The sequence below is a fragment of the Panulirus ornatus genome, chromosome 9 (genome assembly GCF_036320965.1).
Source record: "Panulirus ornatus isolate Po-2019 chromosome 9, ASM3632096v1, whole genome shotgun sequence".
In the NCBI taxonomy this organism is placed as follows: Eukaryota; Metazoa; Arthropoda; class Malacostraca; order Decapoda; family Palinuridae; genus Panulirus; species Panulirus ornatus.
Genome location: NC_092232.1, coordinates 40,816,988 through 40,827,063, shown reverse-complemented (window position 1 = coordinate 40,827,063; position 10,076 = coordinate 40,816,988). Strand labels below are relative to the sequence as shown.

Genomic DNA, 10,076 nt, shown 5'->3' with positions numbered 1-10,076 from the left:
ACCATGATATCTAGTGGTATACAGTGAAACATTGTATACTGACCAAAAACTGAAGTCTAGTGATACAGGCTTGAACATCGGACTATAAGTGTGGATTACAGCAGATAAGGTGTTCATATAAGCGTTCGAGAGTGTAAGCTTCCAACCGTTGTGTGATGAAACACACAGACCCAGCTGGTCGGGACATCACCTGACTGGCCGGCATGGAGGGCTTACGCTTTCCAAACCGGGACCCCCATCTGCGACGTCTGGGTGTGGAGGAGACCGTGATCCCTGCAACGAGGTTCTTTCTACAAGCGAACACCGACGCCCCTTCTCTGAACACGGCCAATACTGCGACCATCAACTCGATCCCAGCTACCAGCCAAGCCACCACCACTGACACCAACAGGGATGGATCCCAGTGGGAAATAGAAAACGGGAGATAAGAAAACGCCGCCGTAACTCCTCGGATACTGCGTTTCCCAGGTCGCCCCAAGTGCCCCGACCACCGCAACGACGACCAACACCACCACCACAACGACGACCAACTCCACACCACAACGACGACCAACTCCACACCACAACGACGACCAACACCACCACCACAACGACGACCAACTCCACACCACAACGACGACCAACACTACCACCACAACGACGACCAACTCCACACCACAACGACGACCAACACCACCACCACAACGACGACCAACACCACCACCACAAAGACGACAAACACCACCACCACAACGACGACAAATACCACCACCGCAACGACGACCAACACCACCGCAACGACGACCAACTCCACCACCAAAACGACGACAAATACCACCACCACAACGACGACCAACTCCACACCACAACGACAACCAACACCACCAACACAACGACGACCAACACCACCGCCAAAACGACGACCAACACCACCACCACAACGACGACCAACACCACCACCACAACGACGACCAACACCACCGCCACAATGACGACCAACACCACCGCCAAAACGACGACCAACACCACCACCACAACGACGACAAACACCACCGCCACAACAAGCTCAATCTGGCGCTTCCTGAGTTCCAAATTGTGACCAGAGAGGCAACAACGCCCTATGGAACCATCTCGGGCTTAGAGAAAACGTTGCTTAATGCTAGGATCACGATCAAACCTAACCTAACCTAACCTAACCTAACCTAAGGGGGAGATGATTCTCCAACCCAAAGACGCCCCCTCAGCCATCGCCCTGGATGTCGTCCTAAAGGACTCAAGCACAGCCACCTAACTTAAGCCGGCCGTGAAAGAGACGAAATCTGTGGTACTTAAGTACCCCATACTATTAACTGCCCTTGGATCCCCTGGAAAACCACCCCAAGGTTCTGAAGGCGAAGCGCTGCACTTCGCTGACAGACAAGACGGCACAGACTCTGTAGGTTATCAACACCCATTATGGGCCCATAGTGAGCCACATAGACTTAAAACTCTTTGGCAAATACGAGGTTCGGGCTCCACCAGTCAAGGTGCTCCTACAAGGACATACGAGCCATATGTGAAATAAGGCACAACACAGAACTGTGCCTCAAAAAACTCAAAAAGGGCGAGAAAGTAATGTTCAAATGTGCCAACTGCGAAAGTTAACACCACGCGTGGAACCCGGGCTGCCCAAGCGGACAAAAAGGGTGCACCCCCTCCACTCACCAAATAGGCCGCCACCTGATGTCAGCCGGCCCCTACAGGCACCTTCGTTTGGGGCTCAGTGAACCAGATAAATGAGGGAAGGTCGGGGGCGGCCTTCCACACACATTTCATACTCGCCTCTGGAGGCTGTCAGATGTCTGCTCCACACTACAGACGAGCTGGTAGCTATCTCCAAACCCCTGGAACACGCAGCCACCACGCACTCGAAGCCTGTAATAATACACACGGACTCCAAGTCATCACTGCAAGCGCTGCAACACAGCCGGCCAAAAGACAACATTAAAGCTTGTTACCTCGATCCTTATTCAACTTTAAGATCTACAGCGACAGGGACGTCCCGTCATCATACACTGGATCCCCAACCACGTGGGGAACGAGACGGCAGACAAGACAGCTAAATCATCTGTACGCTTTATCAACATCCAGGTGCATGTTAAAGCGAGCCTTCAACAAGTCAATCACTAGCTACAGAAAGCAGCAAGACTCCGGACCAAGAGAAATCTCCTGGATGCTTACAATGCCGGATCCCTGTCAGCTAAGTGGTACATGGTTGCCATGTTATTGTAGCTACCATATAACGACAGAGGCATGAGCAGGAGAACCTTAGTAAATCTACACCGTTTGCGACTGGGTTACCAATGTAGCTGGCAAGACGTTGACGGCGTCATCAGAGACTGCGTCTACTGTCAGGAGCCGTCAATGCACCACTGGAACACTATATGCTGGACTGTCAAGTGACCAGCGGCCTCTAGAAGACCCAAAGAACCAGATGAAAATAGAGCGCCCAGCACCATCTCCAAAAGACTGACTTCATCTCAGAAGACCTTCAACACACGCAAGACACCGACATACCGTGCTTAAAAACCTGGGAACGGAACGCCAACAGGCAAAGCCCCTCCGTCATACCAAGCAGAGGTCAGACGATCGAAAACAGGAAAAAAAAATTATTATCAGATTTGAATGTAAACAGTCATGATGATGTCGAGTACTATTGTAAGGACTTTCTCTGGTCTGTTGTGGGTGGGTGTATCAGCCAGCATGTTGCCACATGTCCTTTGATATATTACTTAGGCGAAAAATATTTTGAATCTGAATCTCTTACAATAAACTCCCCCAATATTTGTAAACTGATATACGTATCATCAGATTATCTACTTTAAGTGATGCTCTGCCGTAAGTTACATTTGATTTTGTGAAACCTGTGTAATGCGTCACACTATCAATTCTCTGTTATAAAATTTCTCGCATCTTTTGTATCTCCCATTCCTGTCTTTTCTTCCTAATCATCAATTTAATGAATTTAAACTCACATGCTTTCAGTATTTACGCTTTCTTTATAGGCTGTCTCTTTTGCCAATGACAGCAATTTCATTTATATTACTACATTCCTTCTCTCTCAAAGAACATATATCCATCCACTGTGTTATCAGTTTACAATGAACAGGATAGTTATTATTAAGTGAACATAATGCACTCAGGCTATTCAAAAAAATGTCCCTTACTGTTAACGAAGCCTTGTAATGAAGCAATCTTCTGATGGCAAGGGAACCTCTCTGTTGGTCACAAATCCCCATCTTAAATCTATTTTCCTAATGTTTCTTCTGTTTGTTTCTTTTATGTAAGTTTAATTACAAGCCAGCACATTCTCCTTTCAATATTTTCCTTCCTTGGTTATTTACGTCTCATTCATTCTATACATATTCACACACTAAAGTGGTTTTACGAAAACAGATGAAACATTATGAAAAAACATTTAAGATTACATATTCGAATTCATAACACAAGGAATCTAATAAAGGAACTTGGATTAAACAGTCCATGGAGCGCTACAGATTCTTAACATTGAACTTTAATCATGTGAACTTTCAATGACCAATTTGTTATCTCCCCACATGCAAGTCTTAGTCTCCCCGAAGGGAGTGGACCAATCCCGGAGGTACTGCAATACCAGGCCGATCCGCGGCAAAAGGTGGAGCAAGCCCCTAGCACTTCGCCATGATCCAAAAATCAGTTTAATATCGTGGATCCCACATGGGGATCGTATCAGATATTAAGCTGATAAGAACAGATACTGCACTCTGATCTCAGCCAAAAGGCTGACAAGCGATACTCGACATCATTTTCAGAACCCAACTCATGACTCTTAATGACTTCAAGCAGCTTCAACTTCAAGAGAATAAAAGCATACCAGAACATTTCTACTTACTCTATTGTATACACCCAAGAATAACGAAACAAACTATCTGAGATTGAGCTGGGTTTATTTTATTAAGGGTATAAAAGCTTTTTAAAACGTCTTTAAGGAGACTGTTCATATGAGAAAAAAATATCAAAGAAAAAAGTATTTTTAAAACAAAATGCGTAATTTTGCTCATCTTTGATTTTAGTAAAGAAATTGTTTTAAAAATGTCCTAGTGGTGAGTGTGTACACCAAGATATTGAAGACATGTTTATTGTTTAGTTGGACCCTGTTACACACACACAAACACACACAAAGTATATACACCCACATGATTATTGTTTAGTCGGACCCCTTTCACATGCAAGTACATATATACACACTTCATAACTAATGACCAGAGTGAGCTGGTATTCATTATATGTCTATTGAGGAACAAACCACGATAAAAGCCGTACGTTTGTTACAAATGTAAAATGGTCACACTTGTGTCAGACATTTACACCAAAATATAAAGTTATACCTGTCAACACAAGCTTAGGAAGGAAAACGTCGACCATAGTGTATCATAGATGAAGGGGATACTCCCCCATCTTTCTGGAATGGATTGAATGATAAACTTTAGGCTTATAAGCCAACCACTGGAGCATCTAAAGCTATTTAGCGCTCCCCATCTTTCTAGCTGTATTATGTCTTGACTGTTTGACATATGAGCCAGGTCGACCTGCCTGTCACGGGACACTGTCATAACCATGAACAATCGGTTGTCATAGATCTCTTGATGAAGTAGTGAAGCTAACCTGGTTAACACGTTCATAATGTCTGCAGAAGCACCATGCATGACCGTCAGGTCCTGATTTTGGATTGTTTTCCATCCTCCATTCTGATGTTCCTCAACCGTGGCTAAGGCTAGAGCACAGTAGGTGGACCTCATGACCCTGATCCTTGTTTCTGTTTCTTCCCTCATATCTGTATGTGTGGGTTCACTGACAACCTGTCATTCATTCATTCAGATATCAGTATTTGTTTACCTATTCAAGATGCTGACCCTGGAAGGAGAGACAATCGTGAGAGTTAGTCCTACCATCTTCACCCTACAAACGCCATACACCTACTCAAGCTTCATATTTTTTTTCACATAAGTCTCCTTGCCATCTCCTGGCGACTCAGTCGCTTTTAAAAGTAAACGTGATACAGTCCAACGAACATGTAGCCTCTATTCCTGGCATCGTGGGGTGCTAAGAATCTCCTGGTTCCTTCTCGACTCTACTTTCAACAAGGAGAAGGATTTGCACAGTACTAGTGCCAGCCCCTCCCACAACCTTTCCAACCCGACAAATCTCCTCTTTTTCTGTTCTTTATACCAACATCTCTGTGAGACCCTATTGTCTCTTAATGTTCTCACTAGTCTCATTATCATGTTCAGCTATAACCTCCACTCATTTCCGGTTCAGAGGTTATGTTTGTGCTTATTCCAACATCAACACACCCGTTCCACGCCTGAAGACCGGAGTCCCCAAACTTTGATGTTAATGGCTCAAGGTCCGTCTCCCAACTACCACGCCCTTCCCTTGTTTCGTTTACTGCTTTCCTATTTCTACGTATTGTTGATCTTTCTTCAATTATCTAAACTTCTGACACGAGGCCGTGACATGCTCGCACCCGCAAGCCAATATCCTGTATCTTGGGGATTTCAACGTTCACCACATATCTTCGCCTACACAGAAAACACCTGCTTGAAAAACAACATAGCGGAGATACTTAACACCATCGACAGCAGACCGCCTATAGTGGTCTTCCAGGTAGCCAGTCCGGTTGTGATATGAAGAGACTAACTGAGAATGGAGTCCAGGGTTAGCCCATCAGGTGGATTCAGGACTAACCTAGCGCACTGCCAAGAACGAGTGTGATTTCACGGAGTTGTCTTGTCATACAAGACCCTTGAAAATGGCACCCCACAGGGAGGAATCCTTAGCCCAACACTTCAACGTCGTGATGGAGAACTTAGTAAAGCTCCCCGTCAGTCCTACAGTTAAGCTTCTCTGCTACGCCCATGATCTCCACCTGATAGTGCGAGGGCGCATGAGATTCGCCAACACCCAACACGCGCTTAAGCTGGTTGAAAAAGAGTGCAATAGACTGGGCCTCAAGATCAACCCTACCAAAACAAGATCGATGGCCCTCTGCTCCACGAGACCAGACAGGATGCTCTCCATTCAGGGAACGCCGGTGACCTGAGTCGACACCCACCAATGTGTTGTAGTGTGGTTTGACCGAAACCTCGGCGTCAGGACGCAGCTTCAGAAACTAAGAAAACGAACAAATAACAGGAAAAATCGTGTCGCTGACTACCCATATGCCGGGGCTAACATGGAGGTACTCAAGACATACTACACAGCCACCATCATATCGCTGGTAGACTACTGTGCTCCAGCACTCACTGGCCAGGTGACTAACATGGAGGACATCCAAAATGATGCACTCGGACAATGCTGGGAGCTCCCATGTGGACCAGGATCTGTAACCTGCAGATGGAGACTGGGCTGCCACCTACTAGCAGGAAGGGACTAGCAGACGACAACGGTGACTCTGGCTAAGATCTGCAGGTCAGACAAGCCCTCAACCACGATGGCCAAAGTCCGGAACGCCCTCCACTTCGACCACAGGATGCGAGGAACCTAATGGACGTATGAGGCATCCAAGCCTTTCAAGTGGCAGCATCCACACTGAAGACCGGTACAGTGTACCGCCTCCATGGGACCTTCCACCAGCCAGCCTCGCAGTCACAGCATTGGGAGATAGGAAGTCCTGAGAACACGCTTTTATAGCCATAGTCACCGAAACATCAGCTGAAGATATTTCACAGACGGCACAGTGGACCAGACAGATGAGGGATGGTCGGGGGCGGCCTTCCACACACAAGGTCATACTCGCCTTTGGAGACTGTCAGATGGCTGCTCCACACTACAGACGGAGCTGATAACCATCTCCAAAGCTCTGGAACACGCAGCCACCACGCACTCAAAGCCCGTGATAATGAACACGGACTCCAAGCCATCAGTGCAAGCGCTGCAACACAGCCTCCCAGAAGACATTAAACTTGTCACCTCGATCCTCGCTCAAGTTTAAGAGATAAAGCGGAAGGGACGTCCCATCACCATACACTGGATCCCCAGCCACGTGGGGAACGAGAGAGCAGACGAGGCAGCTAAAGCAGCTATATGCTCTAGCAATATCCAGGTGCATGTTAAATTGAGCCTCCATAAAGTCAAACACGAGCTACATAGAGCATCAATCCTCCGGCATCTTGGATGCCTACAATGCTGGATCCTATCAGCCAAGTGGTACATGGCGTCCACGTTATTGGAGCCACCACATAACGACAGAGGGCATAAGAAAAACCCTAGTCAATCTACACCGTTTACGACTAGGGTACCAATGTAGCTGGCAAAACATTGACGGCTTCATCAGAGACTGCGTCTACTGTCAGGAGCCGTCAACACACCACCGGAACACTACATGCTGGATTGCAAAGTGACACAGTCTCCGCGCAAGCGTCCCTGATTTCAATGAAGAACACCAGCTGCCTCTACAAGACCCAAAAGAACCAGATGAAAATAGAGCGCCCAGCATCATCTCCAAAAGAGACTGACGTCATCTCAGAAAACCTTGAACACACACGAGACACCGACATACTATGCTTAAAACCCTGGGAACGGGCTGCCAACAGGCAAAAAGGCTCGTGTCAGACCAAGCAGAGGTCCGACGATCTAAAGAGATAAATATCAGATTTGAATGTAACCAATCAATGAAGATGTCGAGTACTCTTGTGAGGACTTTTCTTGGTCAGTTGTGGGTGGTTGTATCAGCCAGCATGGTGGCACATGTCCTTTGATATATTACTTAGGCGAAAAATATTTTGAATCTGAATCTCTTACAATAAACTCCCCGCAATATTTGTAGTCTCGTCACATATCTACTTTAGGTAATGCTCTGCCGTAAGTTACATTTGATTTTGTGAAACCTGTTTAATGCTTCATACTATCAATTCCTTGTTATAAAATTTCTCGCATCTTTTGTATCTCCCATTCCTGTCTTCCTAATCATCCATTTAATTCATTTAAACTCGTATGCTTTCAGTATTTATGATTTCTTTATAGGCTGTCTCTTTTGCCAATGATAGCTATTTCATTTATATTACTACATTCCTTCTCTCTCAAAGAACATATATCTATCCACTGTTTTATCAGTTTACAATAAACAGGATTCTTATTATTAAGTAAACATAATGCACTCAGGCTATCTACAAAAATGTCCCTTACTGTTAACGAAGCTTTGTAATGAAGCAATCTTCTGATGGCAAGGGAACCTCTCTGTTGGTCACAAATCCTCATCTTAAATCTATTTTCCTAATGTTTCTTCTGTTTGTTTCTTTTTTTTTTTTTTTTTTTTTTTTTTTTTTTATACTTTGTCGCTGTCTCCCGCGTTTGCGAGGTAGCGCAAGGAAACAGACGAAAGAAATGGCCCAACCCCCCCCCCCCCATACACATGTACATACACACGTCCACACACGCAAATATACATACCTACACAGCTTTCCATGGTTTACCCCAGACGCTTCACATGCCTTGATTCAATCCACTGACAGCACGTCAACCCCTGTATACCACATGACTCCAATTCACTCTATTCCTTGCCCTCCTTTCACCCTCCTGCATGTTCAGGCCCCGATCACACAAAATCTTTTTCACTCCATCTTTCCACCTCCAATTTGGTCTCCCTCTTCTCCTCGTTCCCTCCACCTCCGACACATATATCCTCTTGGTCAATCTCTCCTCACTCATTCTCTCCATGTGCCCAAACCATTTCAAAACACCCTCTTCTGCTCTCTCAACCACGCTCTTTTTATTTCCACACATCTCTCTTACCCTTACGTTACTTACTCGATCAAACCACCTCACACCACACATTGTCCTCAAACATCTCATTTCCAGCACATCCATCCTCCTGCGCACATCTCTATCCATAGCCCACGCCTCGCAACCATACAACATTGTTGGAACCACTATTCCCTCAAACATACCCATTTTTGCTTTCCGAGATAATGTTCTCGACTTCCACACATTTTTCAAGGCTCCCAAAATTTTCGCCCCCTCCCCCACCCTATGATCCACTTCCGCTTCCATGGTTCCATCCGCTGACAGATCCACTCCCAGATATCTAAAACACTTCACTTCCTCCAGTTTTTCCCCATTCAAACTCACCTCCCAATTGACTTGACCCTCACCCCTACTGTACCTAATAACCTTGCTCTTATTCACATTTACTCTCAACTTTCTTCTTCCACACACTTTACCAAACTCTTTTATGTAAGTTTAATTACAAGCCAACACATTCTCCTTTCAATATTTTCCTTCCTTGGTAATTTACATCTCATTCATTCTATATATATTCACACACTAAAGTGGTTTTACGAAAACAGATGAAACTTTATGAAAATACATCTAAGATTACATATTCGAGTTCATAACAAAAGGACTCTAACAAAGGAACTTGGATTAAACAGTTTATGGAGAATACAATTCTTAACATTGAACTTAATCATGTGAACTTCCTATGACCAATTTGTTATTTTCCCGCATGAAAGTCTTAGTCTCCCCGAAGGGAGTGGACCAATCCCGGAGGTACTGCAATACCGGGCCGATCCGCGGCAAAGGTGGAGCAAGCCCCTAGCACTTCGCCATGATCCAAAAATCAGTTTAATATCGTGGATCTCACATGGGGATCGTATCAGATATTAAGCTGATAAGAACAGATACTACACTTTGATCTTAGCCAAAAGGCCGAGAAGCGATACTCAGACTGTTTGTTTTGTTGGGTTTAGCGACCACCGGCCTATAAGTAAGGTCGTTAGACCTGCATCCCTGTTTGATTTTTGACTTTATAAAGTCCCTACATAATACTTTTATCAGTACTTATAAGTCCTATCTAGTTCTGTAGGAAATTAAGAAAAATTAGGAATAAAAGTAGGTGAGTGGGTATTGTCAACGTGGCAATAAACACCACCCAGTAGGCACAACATCCACTGGTGCAGCTGCCAGAAGGATTGCGAAAAGATAGGACAGATTAGAGATAGTCCTTCACCTTGGTATGTACATAAGTTAGTATTATCAACACCGGCAACCCGTCAGCTGGACACCATAACAGAACCAGC

The 10,076-nt window shown here is 45.2% G+C and overlaps 2 non-coding genes across 2 annotated transcripts; both read right to left on the bottom strand.

Moving 5' to 3' along the window:
* Positions 1-3,597: 3,597 nt before the first annotated feature.
* On the bottom strand, positions 3,598-3,791 carry LOC139750490 (U2 spliceosomal RNA). Its single transcript, XR_011713180.1, has one exon. It is a non-coding gene; the product is annotated as a U2 spliceosomal RNA (small nuclear RNA).
* A 5,733-nt stretch (positions 3,792-9,524) lies between these two features.
* Positions 9,525-9,717, bottom strand: LOC139750488 (U2 spliceosomal RNA). The gene has a single exon (XR_011713178.1). It is a non-coding gene; the product is annotated as a U2 spliceosomal RNA (small nuclear RNA).
* Positions 9,718-10,076: the final 359 nt, after the last annotated feature.